At 38.8% G+C, this 21,053-nt stretch overlaps 1 protein-coding gene across 1 annotated transcript in view; it reads right to left on the bottom strand.

The window, feature by feature from the left end:
- The window catches only part of SASH1 (SAM and SH3 domain containing 1), a gene marked incomplete at its 5' end in the record, with an annotated part of 622,444 nt that overhangs the window by 516,843 nt on the left and 84,548 nt on the right, over positions 1 to 21,053 (bottom strand). The window lies entirely within an intron of this gene.

Genomic DNA, 21,053 nt, shown 5'->3' with positions numbered 1-21,053 from the left:
TCCAACTTGGTCAAAATTTTCCTGCCCCACCTCATTTCAGCTGGACTTTTCCCTGTAGCCGAACAAGGGGTTGTGTGCTGAGCCAACAAGAACTCAGCTAGTCTCTGATGCCAGTCACCTCGAATGATTCTTTTAAGCGCGTCCTTCGTGGTCCTCACGTTCCTTTCAGCCAATCCGTTGGTGGAGGGATGGAAGGGTGCAGAAGTCTTATGCTTAATCGAGTTGGCCTTGAGGAAATCCTGAAATTCAATAGATGTGAATTGTGGCCCGTTATCAGACACTATTAAATCCGGCAACCCATGAGTGGCAAAGAGGCCCCTTAATGCCTGTATTGTTCTGCCTGCCGTTACTGAACCGACTGGTACTACTTCTAGCCATCTAGAGTAGCTGTCGACCACTACAAGGAACGTTAACCCCTGGAAAGGTCCAGCGAAGTCAATATGAATCCTGGACCAAGGATTCCTAGCTAGCTCCCATTTATGTGTGCGGATGTGTTGTTGTTCAGGCCTTGAACGTTGGCACAGATGGCAATTGGCAACGCATTCCTCAATGTCGTGGTCCAATCCAGGCCACCACAAGTGACTCCTAGCCAGGGCCTTCATCCTTACTATTCCGGGGTGTCCCTCATGTAATTCAAATAAAATAGCTGATTTGTGAATTTCTGGAATTACTACGCGAGTTCCCCAGAGTAAGCAACCCATATGAACTGATAATTCATCTTTCCTTCTGAAAAATGGACTGTATTTTACGTCCGGGTTGGCGTTGGGCCAACCGCTCATGACCCAGGCCATTATTCTCCTTAAGATGAGGTCCTTATTGGTTGCCTCAGCTATGTCTTTAGCAGTTAGGGGCAGATCAGGAATATCTTGTAGGGACATTACTTGTCCCACTGGGGCAGGGTCCTCCTCTGTTGTGCTAAGGGGCAATCTGCTCAGAGCGTCTGCATGACCCATGTCCTTACCTGGTCGGTATTGGAGGGAGAATGAATATGCTGAGAGGAAAATGGACCATCTCAGCATCCTGGGAGACATAATTTGGGGAGTCTGTTTATCTGTGGTAAACAGTCCCAGCAGGGGTTTGTGGTCTGTCAGTATTGTAAAGTTCCTGCCATACAGGTAGTCGTGGAACTTTTTAACTCCTGCCACTATGGCTAGAGCTTCCCGGTCTATTTGAGCATAGTTCCGCTCTGCCTTGGTTAGTGTGCGGGAGTAGTAAGCAATGGGTCTTTGCATTCCCTGGGCGTCTAAATGGCTGATTACTGCCCCAACGCCATAAGGCGAAGCATCGCACGCCAGGTAGATTGGTCTGTTTTCTATGAAGTGGGTTACAGTTGAGCTACTGGAAAGGATGTCTTTTAAGGTCTGGAAACTCGCTTTGTGCTTGTCTTGCCAATGCCAAGGGGTCTTCTTATCTAAAAGCCTGTGCAGTGGTTCTGCAATGGCAGCCTTATGTGGCACAAAAGTGTGATAAAAATTTACCAAGCCAAGGAAGGCCTGTAGCTCAGCCTTGTTCCTTGGTTCAGGAGCCCCTTTTATTGCTTTAATTTTTTCAGGGGTAGGGTGGACTCCGCTTTTGTCAATCCTGAACCCCAAAAAATCAGTGGACTTAACCCCTATGCTACATTTTTCCTTTTTTAATTTTAATCCAGCCTTTCTAAATCTACCCAGTACCTGTTCCAGCCGCTCTACTAACATTCCTTCATCTTTTCCGGCTATTAGGACATCATCAAAGTAAGGGCATACTCCAGGTATGCCCTTTAAGGTCCTCTCCATCACTTCTTGGAAGATGCCTGGAGCAGCTGCAATTCCAAATTGCAGTCTGTGGACTCGGAACGCCCCCTTGTGGGTAACAATTGTCTGTGCCTCTGCAGCCTCTTTGGAAACAGTCAACTGTAAGTACGCATGCGCCAAGTCGAGCTTGGCGAAGATGGCGGCGTCCTGGATCGTGGCGAGGACCTGCTTCACCGTCGGGACCGGGTAAGCATGCTTTTTCATTCCAATGTTGAGGGTCGCTTTATAGTCGGCGCAGATCCTCACATCCCCATTGGGTTTGAGGGGTGTGACGATCGGCGTCTCCCACAAACCGCCCTCAACGGGTTCTAAAACTCCGAGGCCTACAAGCCGGTCGAGCTCGGCCTCGATTTTTTCTTTTAAGGCAAAAGGTACCCTCCGGGCCTTTAGCCTGATTGGATTTACTGAGGGGTCTAGGTTAAAATTAATGGGGGGCCCTTTGTACTTGCCTAGAGATCCATCGAATACGTCTGCAAATTCTTTGCAGACGGATTCGAGGGTCTTATTTCTGATCACTGAATTTATTCCCCCTATCCAAATTCCCAGGGCAGGAAACCAATTAAGCCCTATTAAGCTGGTCCTATTCCCCTCCGTAACTATCAAATCTAAGACCCCCTTAAACCCCTTAAAGTTTACTCTAAGGCTGGTCTTTCCTTTTACGATTATTGGACTTTTTTGGAAGTCCATTAATTGAATATTTGTTGGACTAAGTGGAATTCTTTTTCCACTTAGTTGTTCGATTTTCTCAAGGGTTTCAGTGGAAATTATCGACACTGAAGCCCCTGAGTCGATTTCCATTCTGCAAGGGACCCCTTGCAGAAGGACTGTGATTTTTAATTTTCCGTCCGGAAAATTGTGCCCCCTTCCCCGCCTTCTCCGATTGACTCGGGCCACCTCCCTTAGGGTTGGAAATTTCACCCGGGATCTAGGGGTCTCCTTGCCACTAGCATTGGGGGTTACCTTACCCTCTGGCCACACATCGACTTCGTTCAGACGGGAGTCCCGGACGCGGTTTCTGCAGATGGCCTGGATGTGGCCGGTCTTGCCACAAGCCCTGCACTTGGCGGTGCGGAATCGGCAGGAAGCGCGGGGATGGTTGCCGCCACAGCTGCCACATCGGTTCTGGGTGTCGTTGTCGCGCGGTCTGGTTGCGGTGTCCCGCCACGGTCGTTGTGCCCCGGTCGGTGGTCTTTGCGGTGTTGCGGTTTGTTGCCGGCGGCCCGGTTCCGGCCCCTCGCTTCTGAGTTGTCTTGGTGCCATCTTCCCGAATCGCCTGGAGACTTCGGCGATCTCTTCCTCCCACTGCTGGTCCACCTCCCCGCAGTCCACATAGCCCTCTTGGTTAATTTCAGGTGCTGCCGCCATGCTACTGCGGGGGGGGTCGCGATACCCGGTTGACTCATACGTTAGGAGTTCGTCGAGCACTTCCTGTAAATCGCCGGTAGGTTTGGCGATTATTCTATTTTGTAATTGTTCATCACGTAAGCCCAGCACGACTCTGTCCCGAATTCTAATTTCTAAATTATCGTATTTGCAACGTACTGCGGCTTCCCTGACGGCAGCGACGAATTTTTGTATGGACTCCCCCGGTCTCTGATTTCTCTTCTCGAAGATGCGCCGCCAAAAGAGTTCGGACCTTCGGGGAGTAAAGTGAACCTTTAGTTTTGCGAGGAGGTCGGCGTAGGGCACGCTGGAGACTGGTTGTGGCTGGCACAGCCCGACAGCAACTCTGTAGACCGGTGTGCCGCAAATTGTCAAAAGTGCCGCCGCTTTTTTCCGGTCGTCAGTGATTCCGTTCACTAACAGGAATCCTTCAACTTGACCGATGTATTCTTCCCAATCTTCGGGGAAGTTAGGGTCAAATTCCTTCAGTGACCCGATTTGCGCCATTCGGAGAATTTTTTTCCTATTCTGCCGCGGCCGCTCGGTTGACTGTGACTCGCTCGGAATTTGCCGCCTTCACGACAATTCTTCCTAATCTCTGGTCTTCTGTCAATCCCACCTTCGTCGCCAGTTGTTTGGTTCGAATTGACGAGGACTCAGAGTGGTTAACACTGAACGAGTTTATTGAATACACAAAATCAACTGTTAACTGTCAAATGTTGCAACCCTTTTATAGAGGAAGCGTTTGAACTGTAGCCAATACAAGCAGTCTATTTTCCCGCTCCTTGGTTGTGGCGTCCAATGATTGCACCTTATTTTCCCGCTTTAAACCTTGCAAAGCTGCAATGTGTTTGCAATCTCTTTCATGGCTTATTGCTAACTATTTACATACACAACAATTGATGTCAGGCCTTTGGAGTATAATAGATAGGAATCAAAACCAAATGAGCTAATTTTACATTATTGTAAGACTACATTGTCAGGGGGCCACAGGAGAAAAGGCTTTCCTCCTAGGACTTGCCGAATAAAAGTCTCCTGCTGAAGGGACCCACAAACATGCTTTGCTTCTCCAGTTGGACCTAATGGGACAAGTAGATGCAGCGGGAAAGAGTTAACCTGGTCCTGGGCAATGTATGACTTTAAAGGTCATAACAAGTATTTTGAACTGGACCCGGAAGCAAACTGGCAATCAGTGCAGCTTATGAAGCAGAGGGCCCCACGAGACCACAGATCTTAATGCAGGAACTTTTTAGCTAGGTTTAAAATAATATCAGCTACTGAAACATGGAACCCTGAAAAGAAATATCTGCTATCAAGGCATTTAAAATAACAGAAAATCAAGCTTTTAATTAGCCCCTTGCTTCCATGGAGATTGAATGCATTTGCATAGATCTTTGATGTGTTATTTGTCTCCTAAAATATATTTTATTTTTCTGTTAAAATGCTCAAGGGAGGGTGGAATAAATTAGAATAAAGTAACCACATAAAATATATATCCTACAATATTAAATAATAGAAACTACATAGCCCCCCCAATAATATACACAAACAGTCTTCCAGGTTCAAGATTTGATTAAAGTAATGAGATTTAATATTCCTTTCCTATCTCCAAGTTCTCCATTTTTTTCATAAGTTAATATAATAGTTATGTTTTCACTGTTTCACTCTATTATGAAATAAACCAATAAAACAAGCATCTGCCTTTTTAAAATTACACATGACTTTCTTACTATATCTTATTTATTCTAAAACAGGCTCATAATAGGACGCAGTGGGGAATAAAGTAGTCACAATTAAAGCATCTTTATGGAGGAGAAAGTCAGGTATTTTACTAACAAGTTGGAAAAGATCCCACACAAACAAATTAACAAGCCACTTGCTTCCATACTGATTTATCACACTCATCAATTACATAACTTTTATTTATGCCTTAGGGCTGTCCTGTGCTCACAACTTGTTGGACTGTTCTCTCAGTGAATCTATTAGCTGTAGCATAATTTAATCAGTTGTTTCAATTTACCACTAGGAAGCCACATTAATCACAATCATATCCAATAATATTGCTTCCAAGTAGAAGTGTGTCATTTTATCGCACTTTTAAATACTCTTTTACCTAGTGCCGACATGATAAAATAAAATGAACCATCTTGTGTCGTATTTTTCTAATCTGTCTTTTATTACTTTACAACAATGGGTCTTGATCTTTTATCTTTGTAGAGAAAGGGATAAAAAGTCTGCAAGAGGAACAGTTTAATCTGCCCTAGTATATCAGAGGACTTATCTAAACAATCTGTTCAAAAGCATGTGCCCACTCTGGTATAGCTTTTGCAAGACTCAGCTCCTAGGGCTAAACGAAAAGAAACTGTACACCATCCTGGATCAACATTTCTATGTATGTGTGAAGAAATATTCTTCAATATGGCTCCTTCTCAGCCAGGCTTCTTAAAGATGTTAAGAATAAATAAGACACAATTTTGATAGCTGCAATTACTTCAACAAAATAATAGAAACCTTCATTGGGGCCTTACTGATCAGCAAACCTTTGAGGTGACCTTATCCTTCATTTAATAATATTCAATGAGTATCTGATAATTATACTGGGTTTGGGTTTTGTTTTTTTTGCAGCTGATGCCTATTATTCATCATTATTCTCCTATTATTTAGCCAAGTCCACCACTGGGCAAATATCCAATACTTACAGAGGCAAGGATAATCCTCATCTAATCTGATGCAGGTCACAATTTATATTAGCAGTCATAAATTCAACCACGTCATAAATGTACAACCTGTTCCTGAGTATGACTGCCAATATTTTTGTCCTTCCACAACTTCTGTGTTCATTAAAAGTGCATTACAGGTTGAAATGTTACAACTGCATCTAACACAGAGATACACTGATCAGGAAAAAAATCAGGGTCAGCTCAAAGTCACAATGGAGCCTGCAGGCTGTGAAAGACTCCCTATTCATTTCCAACCATGAAATCCATACAAAAAATATGCTTGCAGAGAGTTATAGAGTAGAATAAGGGTACGGTAAGATGACTGAACATGAACAGGAAGGCATGACATCTGTGTGAGTGTATATAGACAGATATACTGTAGCTATAGATGATATAGGTGAAAATAGATATAGATATATAGAGAGAGATGAGAGATGGATAGATACACAGATAGACCGACATTAAAGATCAATCTGTTTCAAGCATGGATGAGATAGATACCAAATCTAATGCAAAGGACGAGTTCATCCATGGGATTGAAAGTCCAGAGAAAAGCCTGTAATATTCAAACACTTCAAAAACTTGTGATAACAGGATAGGAGTGCACACAGAATGAGAGCTTGCTTCAACAAAACTAGATTACGGCTAAAATATTCATAAGACATGTTGAATCAGCTAACATAGTTGCAGGTTGGCAAGGTTAAAAACAAACAACAAAATCTTGGGGAGCATATTGCAAAAATAATACTTGGATTCACTCTCACTAGGACAGCTGTAGATACAGTAACTTAATACCTTATAGCAGGGGTATGCCAGCAACCAGGCCACGCAAACAAGTGAAGCCCTATCCGCTGGATGCAGGCCGCACACGAAACCACGCTCCCTCTGGTCCACAGAAAAAACTCTGTCCACAGAACCAGTCCCCGGTGCCCAAAAGGTTGGGGGCCACTGCCTTATAGAGCCTATTGATCCAATAGCTCCATGTGTGCCTGGTGCTTTGGACTTCAAGGATTTTGTTTCTATTTTTTTGCGTCTGCATAGGTGAGATAGTGTAGTGCTAAACTACTGAAGATATTATTAGACCTTCAATTTCAATCTTTGTAAATAATAGCAAGACTGTGTCCTTGTGCTGAGAAGACACAAAAGAGCTCTCTGAAGCTGAATGACCCAGGATTCATTGGATTCTGTCTTCTCAGTACATAGCTGAATCCTTGACTCCCACCCCCATCAAAACAATAGACACAAAACCCACAGAAATAGAACTAAGAGCAAAAGAACAACTCAAGAGGCATTAGGAATATATGGGGAGAATATGAGGCATATTAAGCCAGTGTGATGTTGTGACAAAAACAGGCCTTTACACAAAAAGTAAATGGAACAATAGACTTATCACTCCCAATCCAAACAGGAGATTGGTTTTATTTAAGACAAACCCACAACCGATGTAAAAATTAAATTCAGCCTCCACCCTATCTAATCTGTTGGCTTGCTAGTTATATTGTTTAAGAAATGTGTTAATTGTATCTAACATTTAACATCATAATTAGTTTTGTACTTCAAGAGATAATAGACACATTATCTTCATTCCTCATTCTTCTGATTTTACTACTGTCTTTGATAGTTTTCATTTGGTTGAGCTCTTGAACACCAAATAAAGACGCTTTCCCTCCTTTTACCATTTACAAACAAGAGAGACCAAATAAAAATCTAGAATTAAATTAACAATCATAATTATACATGCCAAGTATTTAATATTGATTAATTACAGTAACAGATTTTTCCAAGTAAAATGAATAATGTGTTAATTAGGCAATTCTCTGTTAACTCTAATAGCTATATTTTGAAATAATTTTGTAGCATATTTTTTTAATTTTTAATTTTAATTCCATTTATATCCCGCCCTTCTCCGAAGACTCAGGGCGGCTTACAAGCTTAGCAGTAGCCTTCATTCTATGTACCGGTATATGCCTGCTTATTAGGGCTTTCACACACACCCCAAGCGGCATTATTACAAAGTCAGCTTAATTGCCCCCAACAATCTGGGTCCTCATTTTACCTACCTCGGAAGGATGGAAGGCTGAGTCAACCTTGAGCCTGGTGGGATGCGAACCTGCACTAATTGCAGACAGCTGGTGTTACTTAAGGAGGCATTAGCCCACTGCTCCACCAAGGCTCTATACTATATATATTACTATACATACTGATTAGCCTCTTAGTATTACTATGGTCTCACAAAACAAAAATTACTCTAAAATACATCATGCTAGCTTACAAAAAATATAATACATACATACCCATCATGTTATGGTTTTATTGGAAAATAGCATTATGGGCAACATTAAAAAAAGTTTAAAGAGTAGAGGTTATAGGAGGAAAGGAAACTACAATAAATCTACTTTGCAACAACAGTATTCACTTTACATCTCCATATTTTTCTACCCTGGTATCCTTACTTAAGATACATTTATACACTGATAATAAAACATGCTAGCATGTTAGATATTAACATTTATCAATTTGTTGTTTGAAATTGAATTGTAATAATTTGTCTATTACTATTGATATCACAAAAAAGTGGTATTTCTGATTTTTATTTAATTATGTCAGTGGGTTTTTAGTTTGCATTGTCTAGGTTTTTTCCAGGTATATCTTTTTTCCATAATCCTTTAAATTAAAATAGTTGTCCTTAACCATTTTGATTTCTTTGATTATCAAATCATTTTCAACTTGTAGTGACCATATAGATATATACCTAACCTGGTTTTTTAGATCTTCCAACAGTACATTCATTGCCACTATAACTGAGTCCATCCACCTTGCTGATAGCCATCCACTCCTCATTCCTTCCTAGCTTAAAAGCCTTTTCCAGAGAGCAAGGTCTTTGCATGATAGAGAGAAATGTATTGTTCTTGAAAAAAATAGATATAAATGAATTTAGGGTAAATTTAGAATAAAAAGTTTATCGGTGTAAATGGAAGAACATTTGGAATAAAAATGAATAAATGTGGGAAAGGATGTAGAAAATAATTAAAACACATTTCTGCTACATCTATTTAGCTCAATTCCTGATGATTATGTGGCATGTTCATATAGTTTTATGCATAACAAATGTTCTTCTTCCAGGATGTTTTTTTAAAGCTTCCCAGGCTAGTGTACAGACATGAGATTTCTTAGTAGCCTTCTTAATAAAGTTGCATGATTTTTGGCTTAAGATATATGTTACAATAATCATACATTTAAAAAGTATTTAATGCTGACACTCTTAAATTAAAAAACTTAGCCAATGAATTCAAGTCCAAGTGGATTACATCCCAAGATATAGAAGAAGCTAGTGAAGGAGATCATAGATCTATTCTCAATTATTCAAAAGGTGAACTGATTGCAATGAGCTATAAATGTAATTTAAATAAATAAATGAACTCCTTTGAGAACTGCTGTAGGAATCACAAGGTCTCAGAAGCCTGAAGGAAAGCTAGTGTCATTTCTATTTTCAAAAAGAGAAGGAGGAAGACTCAGGAAACTAGAGGCCTATTAACATCTCAAGCATGTTTTTAGGCACTGGCTAGGCATGCTACAATTAACTGGAGCTAGTATGGATAGTATAGTTGCAAATAAACAATGCCAGGCTGACCTTATCTTCTTCTTTGATAAAGCTAGCAATTTAGTTGATCAGAAAAAATGGCAGATATTGTGTACCTGGACCTCAAGAAAACTTTAGACAAAATATATTTGGAATCTTTACACTCTGGCTGAAAATTGGGAACAGATCTTTGTTGAGTTTCCAACAGTTGGAGATCGACAGGATTGATAAAATTGATCCAAAAACTCAATCACACATGTCCACACATTCATATACCTCAATTCACAGTCATTATCATTGTGTATCTTTCTCCCTCTCACATCTATATACATCTATCATCTATTCATTCGTTCATTCATTCATTCATTCTACCCTATGCAGTTTTGCTCCTTTTCCCTATCCACTCTTACTTTTATGCTTTCTTCACTCTTCTTTCTTCATCTCCATTCTATTTACTACTCAACTCTCTCGTGTTCCATCAAATAATGAGCTTAAAGGCTTTATACAGCAGATCAGGGTTTGAAAAATACGACTGAGATACAATATGACCCAGAGGTTTGCATTAAATGGGTAATGTATATATGATTCATTTTTGTACATAAGCTGTATACTTGTTTCTTTATAAAAGGTAAAGATAGAATAAAGGCCATTTCACCATTTAAACATTTAAAAAGCATTCCAGCAATTTACGAAGCATCTCAACTTTATTAATCTCTTGAGGATCACCCCATACTGATACATGTTCCATTTTATTTATTAATGTAAACTGGCAATGTTAAGGTATTTACTTGGCCATACCACCTTTTTTGAATAAGAATAAATAGGCTCTTGCTAGCATCAATTTTCCATTTCAATGTTCTCCAAATGTGTTGAATGGTTATCACTTAATATGGTTGTGGGGCATCAGACCAGAAAAGACTGTACTATGAAAGCATATCACTTGGAGCTTAAGGGTTTAGAGAAAAAGGTTCATAATTTTTTGAGTTGACAGTTTTTCTATAAGGTGGACAAAGTCAGAATAAAGAAAAGACAAAAATACAATTAAACACAATCAATAAAATTCAAAACATGCTTTAAACAATGGTCTACTTCTATCACTTATTTTTCAAATAATTTCTCCAATACATTTCTAAAGGTAAAGGTAAAGATTCCCCCGCACATGCGTGCTAGTCGTTTCCGACTCTAGGGGCCGGTGCTCATCTCCGTTTCAAAGCTGAAGAGCCAGCGCTTGTCCGAGGACGTCTCCGTGGTCATGTGGCCGGCATGACTAGACGCCAAAGGCACACGGAACGCTGTTACCTTCCCACCGTAGTGGTCCCTATTTTTCTACTTGCATTTTTACGTGCTTTCAAACTGCTAGGTTGGCAGAAGCTGGGACGAGTAACAGGCACTCACTCTGTTACGCGGCACTCGGGATTCGACCCGCCAAACTGCCGACCTTCTGATCGACAAGCTCAGCGTCCTAACCCACTGAGCCACCGCGTCCCTATAATATATTTCTATGAGTGTAGTATTTGGAAATTAAACCAACAGAAAAGGTCAGCTGCTAACAATGAAGCCATGAATCCACTTTAAATTTGTTGAAAGATCTGCTATTGCTTACCACTGTTTTGGTGGCATAATGCACCATGCTAGTTTTAAGAATAAAAGTCATAAACAGCAGAACGCTGTATGACAGACTGCATGTCTCAGTATGAAATTGTATGGCCATTTGAGGGGTGTCTGAAAGAAATGTCGTTTTTCCTGTCTGGTTCCAATTAACAATGCATTTGCTTATAAGCTGTATATTTTTCTCCACCTTCAGAAAAAGAATCAAGCCTTTCTTCTGCAACTAGAATAATTAAGTTGGATTAATTGTTTTACCTACCATTTTGATTAGTTTTAACTTTTTAATACTTTATTTTGCTATCCAGGGATGGGGGAGGCTACTCAAATGCTCTGGGGTAGAAGTAAGAAATACCAATCAACATAATAAATAAAACATTATTTCAGTGTGGTAGAATTAAAACATGCTCTTTATCAGTAGCCTACTAAACACCCAGTTTTGCAACTTCCCACTTTTCCTTTTTTTATCATGTAAGATGCTCCCTTGTAAGCTAGTAATAATAATCACTAAAATACAATATGTGGGTTTGAAACTACTTTTTGTAACAAATACAGTATAGTATCTTCAATAATTGAGCAGGAAACTAATTAACAGGATTCTGAGATAGTTCACATAGCAATCAACAGTGTGGAAGCAGCCTATAGTACCCAATAAAAGGTGGTTCTTCAAAAAATTGGAAAAAAATATGAAAAACTCACTTATTTTTAGATGAACCAACATGCTATATACTAATGAAGTCAGCAAGAGGCATTTCTTAATAAAAAGCTGTCAGTCAGTATCCTTTCAGTTTGCTTAGATGTTTCATCTTAAAAGGCATCTAGTGGACGTGAAGCTTTCCAATGGGATATCTTGATTCTATTGCTGGTAAAATGTAATTTGATATTTAAGTGTAGTACAAGACAGCTCTGGAACCCTTAAACATAATTCTGCAAAAAAAAAAACCTCAAAAAAAATGGCAACGTACTTTACAAACAAACACAATCGCATCACTGCATCACATAACTAGATTATTATTTATCAAGAGCAGATTTCCAACCCAATCTGATACCCTCTTTCTTTTTCCTGTTGCCTCAGGGCATAACACATTGCTGTGCAGCATATTGCCTTATGAATCTTCTTCAAGTACCCAATTATCCTGGTGCACCAGACTTGTCTTTATCCTGACAGCAATGTGCAGCTTACAATGCACCTTGTCAGGGGTGAAAGATTGTATACCAGCTTCCTCATATCTCTCACTACATTTCCATTATAATGCAAAGAAAGGAGAAAAAGACACCAGCATTGGAAGAAGGTACAAGCTAAAAGCCTCTCCTCTCCTCACAAGCACATACACACTTGCTTGTTCATTTGAGAGTTTTGTTTCAAAACTTACTATTTATTCCCTTCTAAAAACAGACTTAGAATCAATAACAAAAACAAAATACATACAAACAAAAAAACCATCCGTAATTATTAAATTACTAATACTCAATAATAATTAAATCTGCAAATTCTCATTCCCCACATTGTTATGGCTTATTCAGAAGGAAGGTGGAGTTTTCACTACAGTTGTAAACCTGCTCAAAATTTGATTTATTTTCATGGCAACATCTTTTTTTCCTGATTGTGAAAATATACTAGCTATTTTCCTTTCTGCAATCCTCTTTTAAAAGGAAAAAACAAGTAAATGGGGCATAAACAAGTTTAATCGTTTATAACTTTTCAGCAGCATGGACTTGCAGCTCATGCTGGAAGAAAGTTTTGTACATATTCATCTTGTGAATGAATTGTGCCCATTCCAGGACTGATAGGTTCTATTTATGGTCATTCATGCCTTAGTCACCTACTGTTTGGAATACTGCAACATCCTCTACAAGGAGTTACCTTTGAAGACCATCCAGAAACTACACTTGTCCAGAAATGCAGCAGCATGAGCAGTTTTGGATGCTCCACAGTTCATGCAAGTAACACCATTGCTGTGTGAGCTGCACTGGCTTCCAATTGCTTTCCAGGTACAGTTCAAGGTGTTGCTTATCACCTTTCAAGCCCAGGGCCAGGTTACTTCTGGGATCACCTCTTCCTGAGGATATCTGCCCATTCCTAGGTAAGTTAGGTATGGTGGATGCATTCCAGGTGCCCTCCCTTAAATGTTGCCCTCTGATGGGACCACAGAGGTATGTCTTCTTGGTGGCTGTCCCAACTCTTTAAAACAGCCTCTCACCTGAGATTTGAAGGATCCCAGGTGTAATATATTGGGCTATATTGTAACACCACATGGTAAGCTGGAGCTAGCTAATGGCTCCCAGCACCTCAGACACCCCGTCTCCGGGGCTGCTATTGGTTGCCCCTAGGCGGTAATAGGCTGCTTTAAACCTGTTGGCTGCCGCCTAGGGGCCAGGCTATAAATTGCTGCAAGCTGCAGCCCAGTTCTCTAGTTCAGATCCTGCAAGCAAATAAACATGTTCATTGCTGAACTCACTCACCTCGTCTTCATTCCTGCGCAACAAACTCACTACACAAAACCAACCCATTTAGCTTTGTGAAGATCTGGCTTTCCCCCCAGGTGCTGAGCTACAATCGGGTGAGTCAGGAGTCTGTTTGGTCTGGTGCTTGGTGTTTGCTTTTATTCCTATTTTTATTTATTATTGCCAGCTGCCTAAGATCATTATATGAGATAGGCATCCACGTAAGTTCTATAAATACATACATACATATTTCTCGTTATATTACAAAATATTTATATATAAGACTGATTTTATGTACTTCAACCATGACTGACAATGTTCTTTTTATTAAACTAAAGAAAATCTCTCTAATGAGCTTAATAAGCAAAGGAAAGAACTGATATTTTCTCTAAGCTATCTTAGGTGTCAGCAAACAGGGCTTATGAATAGAAGCTGTTAGAGGCTTCCAGAATCACTCACTAGAACAAGCAATGCCAGGACAGCATAAATTATGGTTACATCAAAATGTCAAACTTTCAGGCTGATTTTATATATAGTATAAATTCATCTCTTCCCTAAAATTTGGCAGAACCCCCTCCTCCCTTAGTTTCCCGGAAGGACATACAGACCTGGCTCTTCACGTAAGCACTGGGATAGAAGTGAGCCCCAAAATGTAGAGTTGATGGGATAGGCCCGTTTCCTTCGTAGTGTTTTTGTAAATTTATATTATTATTTTTTTGTTTTTGTGGAACATTGTTGTGAGCCAGCAAGGATTGTTATGTATAAGATAAAGAAATTTTAATATCTATATCTATATATCTATCTACATACATACACACACGTGTGTGTTTTTTTAAAAAAATGAATGAATATCCACCTTTTTCCTGATTTCTTTTTACCTGCATTTCCTGTATTTACAGTTGTTTTTCTTGATGAGCAAAAATTCAAGGATTTTCTAACAGGATTCAGGAATTATATAACACCATGGTTTATTTTAACAAGAGTATTTTAGGTCAGCCATAATATTTATCTATACATTTGTAAATTTAGAGGTAAGCTACAGAAAGTGATTTACAAATGACAAAGGTTTAAAATGAACCCATATAACCTAACCACATATTTAATCTTAGCATAAAAATGTGAACCCAGCTTGTCTGTACACACTATGTGTTTTATATACAAGCATACTAAGGAAAATACACGCTACTACTGTTGCATGAAAGTAATAGCAATAATAGCTTAACCACTGAAATTTTAATTTCACGCCAAAATGCTTATTCTAAACTGCTAATTTTAAGCAATACTCCCAAATCCTGACTACATATTCATAAGCACCAGGATTATTTAGTTTGGTTTGCTTTTTGTTTTTGCGTTTGCTCTTCCTTTTTTATATTTTTGGCTAGTTTTCCATTATCTTTGTTGCTGCTGTAAAATGCTTGGTGGGTCAAGATATTCTGAAGCAATTAGACAGCTGTACATTTTTATGAACCCCAAAAAACCTTAGTATGTAGAAAATGCAGTAATTCATTCTGGGTAATTCCTATTTTAAACATTGACATTCAAAAGAGACCAGTCTAAAACATTAGCAGATTATTGGAATGGTAATTAACACACAATAAACACAAAGAGTATAAGTGATATTTACTTCCTGATTATATATAAATATTTATTTTCTAAATAAAATCTGCATTGTTGAATGGGCCCAAAAACCAAGTAGAGATACAAACAAACTCTGTCATAGATTTAATTAGAGCAAATTCATTAAATCTGTCCACTGTGACTCAGACAGTAGCATTTGGAGTTCACAAGATTATTTTTTTTGAACAAAAAGCCCCATCAGAACTTTTTTTTTGACTGAAAAAAAGCTTTAAATATGTCAGCAAAAAGGAAGGTTTATATTAAATGATTTCTTCATAAGAAAAAAGAGTGCAGGTGGTCCTCACTTAATGACCACTGATTCGTGACTGTCCAAACTTACAATAGCGCAGAACAAGTGGTAATTACAACTCGTCCTCAAAAGTTCCGACTGCTTGTAGCAATTACAAGGTCACCCATTTGTGATATGCTGCCAATTACATCATTCACTGCCAGCTTCCAACAAGCAAATTAAATGGGGAAATCAGCAGGTGATCACATGACTTCACACTTAAGGACAACATGGGAACTGCTGTCACTAAGCAGCACAGTCACATGACATCATGCTTTATGGCATTGCTTAGTGACAGAAATTCTGCTCCCAATTACCATCATTGACCAAGGAATAATAATAATAATAATAATAATAACAACAACAACAACAACAACAACAACAATAACAATAATAAATAAGTTGGAAGGGACCTTGGAGGTCATCTAGTCCAACCCCCCGCTCAGGCAGGAAACCCTATACCATTTCAGACAAATGGCTGTCCAGTCTCTTCTTAAAAACTTCCAGTGTTGGAGCATTCACCACTTCTGGAGGCAGGTTGTTCCACTGGTTAGTTGTTCTAACTGTCAGGAAGTTTCTCCTTAGTTCTAGGTTGCTTCTCTTTGATTAGTTTCCATCCGTTGCTTCTTGTCCTGCCTTCAGGTGCTTTGGAGAATAGGTTGACCCCCCTCTTCTTTGTGGCAGCCTCTTAGATATTGGAACACTGCTATCATGTCACCCCTCGTCCTTCTCTTCGTTAAACTACCTATATTCAATGATGGCATTAGGATAGAGAGGACTGTGGGTTCTTCCCTTCTGAACAACCCACTTCCTTGAATATTCCATTCTGTTACAGTTTTAACTCTCTTCACTTTATACCTCCTGCTCTCTTTTCTTTCTTTCCTGATAGACATTTAAGTCCCATGCTTGGATTTCCAGATTTGGGTTCAACATTTTCTGTAACTCTTTGATGTTATCTAGTGGTCAACTGGATTTTTGTAACCCAGAATTGTTAGCCCTGCCGATACACATCTAGTACATACTAGATGCCTCCCCAGTGTGTATGTTCCTCTTTCAGTATCCATGTCCACACAATTTTTACCTCCTTCCCACCATTCATTTTCACTTTATTTTGCATACTGTGAGTTTTCTATATCCACCATCTATGGCCAATTGTAATTTATCTTTTTTTTTAAAAAAACAAACAAACCTCTATTAGGACAAACTGATGCTGATTCTTTTTATGGAACTTTTTTAAAAAGTCAGTAAAACAATAACAATAAAGGCAAAACATATTAAGTGGGCAGATATAGTGGCTTATTAACACAAGTATATTATGAAGAGCATATACCTAGGAGTGATAATCAGGAATTACACTGAAAACAAATGTATTGACATAATTATAAAATTATATAAAAGACTAAATTACTTTTAAGAATTTTAAGAATGAGTTTTTTAAACATATAAGATTCTTTTAACTACATAATCAATAGTTGAAATAATATTAGTATGAAAATAACATTTTGATAATATTTTATCAAATAATTTCCTAAATCAGGAAAAAAACACATATATACACCCACAATTCAGAAAAGAAAACAAGGAGGGAAAAATTATATAATTTCTACATTAGATTAATTACATCCAACAAATGGCAAAACAAATTGTGACATGAACTTTACACAGTCCAATTGCTTTTCAGTCACGGGCTGGGGCAAAGTGTCATTTGCTTATTTGTTTCACACTAACAGTTGGACACACTTTTCCATGCTAAGCTGACTTCCTAATAAATGATGTTTGACAGCATAATTTACTACCTTCCCTTGGAAACAAAATGGAGATGATATAGAATGGACAAAATTATTCTTTCTCCTACAAGTTACAAACAATAATGTTTTAGTAATAAAACTTTATTATATGCATTCACTAAGTCCAGCTTGCAACATGAATGTTGTTAATTTCCCCTTTGAACAATTTTAACATTTGTAGATAGAGCCTGGATTTGGTAAATTCCCTTAAAATATCTTAGTATCTGTCTATTGCATTCATTACGACTATCAAAACATTTTTCTCTAGGTAGCTGTAATGACTCCATCTGAGGAGAGTGAGTCAGGCAATACGTCCAGCATGAAACTGACCAAAGAGAGAAGCAACCTAGAACTAAGGAGAAACTTCCTGGCAATTAGAACAACTAACCAGTGGAACAACCTGCCTCCAGAAGCGGTGAATGCTCCAACACTGGAAGTTTTTAACAAGAGACTGGACAGCCATTTGGCTGAAATGGTATAGGGTTTCCTGCCTGAGTAGGGGTTGGACTAGATGTCCTCCAAGGTCCCTTCCAACATTATTATTATTATTATTATTATTATTATTATTATTATTATTATTATTATTATTATTATTATTATTATTATTGTGTTATTATTATTGTTGTTATTACTGTTATTATTATGCCTCAACACAGATATATAATTAGTTCCAATTTATGTGAGGCAGTCTTATCTAGACTCACCAGTCCAGTCCTGCTCCATGAGAATGCCACTAACACTGGGCTGAATATCAGAAGGCAGAGAAAGGCTAAAACAGTCCATATTTCTTACACCGTGCACAGAGAAGGACATGGTAAATATATACTGATTTTTAGTCTCTTCTCTTAGTCTTCCTGAACCTTACCTGGGATTTGTTTATCTATCAATCAAGTAAGAACTCCTGATAATCTAGGCCAGGACTTTTCAACCTTTTCACCCATTGTACCACTTTTAGGATATGGCAAAATCCGAGTACCACCAGTTGCCTAGCAAGGTGTCAAAAACTTGATGACACCCCCCCCCAAAAAGGAAAAAAGTGATGAAGTATAGGTAGTCCTCAGCTTACAACAGTTCGCTTAGTGACTGTTCGAAGTTACAATGGCACTGAAAAAAGTGCCTCCCAAGTCACAGCCGAGCAAGACGCCTGCCTGCCCGCCCGGCAGTGCTCTTCCTCCTATCCGAGGTTTTCATTGTTGTGAGCATTTCTGTTGAGGATTGGCAGCAGGGGTGGGGTGGGGTGGGGGTGGGTGTTTGGTTTTTATTTCCCCCCCCCCCGCTGGGTGGTTGCAGCAGGTTTGGGTTACTTCACAAGAGCCTGGGACACTGTGACCATCATAAATATGAATCAGTTGCCAAGCATTTGAATGTAAATCACAAGACCCTGGAGATGCTGCAACATTCCAGCTGATTGGTGCTTCTTCTGGGCTCAGCAGAAGCACCAGGATCAGCTCCGAGCTCCAGCTGGAGCCTGGTGCTGATCCTGGCGCTTCCGCTGAGCCTTGACAGCCTTGCAGCTCCAACTGTCTCTCGCTCAGGCTTGTGCGGTGCTGCCACCGGTTCAGCTCATTCCCCTCCCCCGCTACCACTCTTCTAGGATGGTCGCATACCACCTGCCAGATGCCAATGTACCACAGGTGGTACTCATACCACTAGTTGAAAAGCCCTGATCTAGGCAAGTGAACCAATAGTTCCTATTCTGAGGAGCTCTCTTTTGCTCTCTTTGTGTCTCTTTGGAAAAGCAATGAGAGCCATATACAAATTATTTTTGAAAAGATTCTTCTATCGCATTTGATTCATGATCCAAACCCAGGACTTTGTGAATTCTAGAAATGAGCCAAACAGAGGAGGAAGGGAGATTTGAATTAGTGATGATTGTTTAATGGTACTTTTAATCTTGCTTTCTGGACTTTTAAAATTATTTTGTTACATTGAATATGATTGACTTGATTCTATCTGAATTAATTTGCTGTATTCCTAATTCACTGTTTGTATGGGCCACTTTAACATTTTATATTGACAGCCAATTTGAGCACAGATTACAGGAAGAAAGCAGTAAGATTCATGGTCCATGTATCTCTGACAGAAAACTGGATGAATTTGAAGAATCTGGTCATAGTTCATGTCTTAAAACTTATTGTGTTTATTTTGTATGGCACAACTATAAATAAGCCAAAGATTTTGCAGTGTATACTCAGTGTAAAGAAAAAGCAATCAGAGTACTAAAAACATTCTCAAAGTTTTATTAAAGAATACTTCTAATTTTTATGCTCCATGATGGGCTACAACATTCATACATTTCTATTGTGAATAAAACCCTTTTTAACCCTATTAGCAGCAACGATATCAAGGAACCAGCCAGGTTTGATTCACTAATGATGTAAAGAAGTAAATTTGCATATAGGACAATGCTTTCTGATTAGTTATTTATTCTTCTGAACTGTTTGCTTGCAGTGAATTAATCAGATCTGATAAAAATAAACTTTTCTCAATTATATTAAACATAACCCAAGGAGGCACACAAATGAGGGAAAAATATATGTGGCTCAGGGTTGAACTGTGGAGTCCTTAGTACTCTCTGAGCTCAATTAGCTTGCAGACATTTCATTATCCAGCTAGGTAACATTTTCAGTGTTAGAAGGGCAAGCTTCTGAATATTAACAGAAAGCCAACCTCACTCCCTTATAGCACTGAAGGTGTTACCTAGCCAGGTAAAAAAAAAATCTGCAAGCTATGAGGGCGCTGAGGAAGAAGAAAGCATGCAATTAGAAAGTATTGCCATAACCAGAACAGTGGTATGGATTACTTTCAGACTTCTAGAGTGCCTGTGCATACAAAAATACCTTATTGGTACTTCTATACTTTGTTTTCTCTGCTACATCTGAATTCCTATTCCCACTTCCAGCTCAATAGACATATTTCATTGAACTATTTTTGCATATGCCAAACCTCAGGGGGTCTAACCATGAATTAATTTATTTTTTTTTGTTTTGTTTTGCATATGGGTGGCCATATGCTTATCAGCATATCCATATGCTTTTCCTTTGGTTGTGCCTCAGCATATTTTCCATTTTATTTTATTTTATTATCATCCAATCTTCAAACCACAAAAATAAAATCATTAAGAAAAAAGCATAGCGAATTTCTCCCCTATTCTTTTTCCTCTCACAAATGAAATACACAGGTTTCGTGTGCGTGTGTGTGTGTGTGTGTGTGTGTGTATGGTAACTGCTCTTGTTTTCATCAATATTGATAATGCAGAGCACATTGCTAGGGCTGCTTTCGACCTATACTTTTATTATGTAATTGTCCTGCTTCAAACATAGAATTTAAAGAGTTTATATTTCATCATGGTGATGTGAAACACTCCTGTTCCTTATCGCAAAGTATTAATTAGGAAAGACAGAATAACAATATAATCGCTTTTGACTAGAAGTCCTCTGCCCAGAATCAATCTTTGTTATCATTAGACTAAGAAAGCGGGTGTTTTAATAATCCTGAATAAACTATATTTCTGGATATCTGAAAAGTTAACTGAATAACATATTAGCTTTAGATAAGTACCATAATACTCAAGGATCTAAATCCACTAAAAGTATCCTCCCCTTTTTTTTCCTTCTGCATATAAGTTTAGTACTTAATAAATAATTGGCATGCAAATGTTACCACTGCCAGGGATCAAATTGGAAGAAAAACACCAATATCAGATATATGGATTACCCAAAGAAAAACCTCATTAAAAAGCAGCCTACTTTCTACACTGCCAAGAAAACTATATCAATATGTCCAAAAAAATAACTAGAAGTGGGCTGTATTCTAAATACAGTTTCTATATACTTC

The sequence above is a fragment of the Vipera ursinii genome (assembly GCF_947247035.1).
Source record: "Vipera ursinii genome assembly, chromosome: 1".
NCBI classification, from domain to species: domain Eukaryota; kingdom Metazoa; phylum Chordata; class Lepidosauria; order Squamata; family Viperidae; genus Vipera; species Vipera ursinii.
This window is presented reverse-complemented; position numbering and strand designations above follow the sequence as displayed.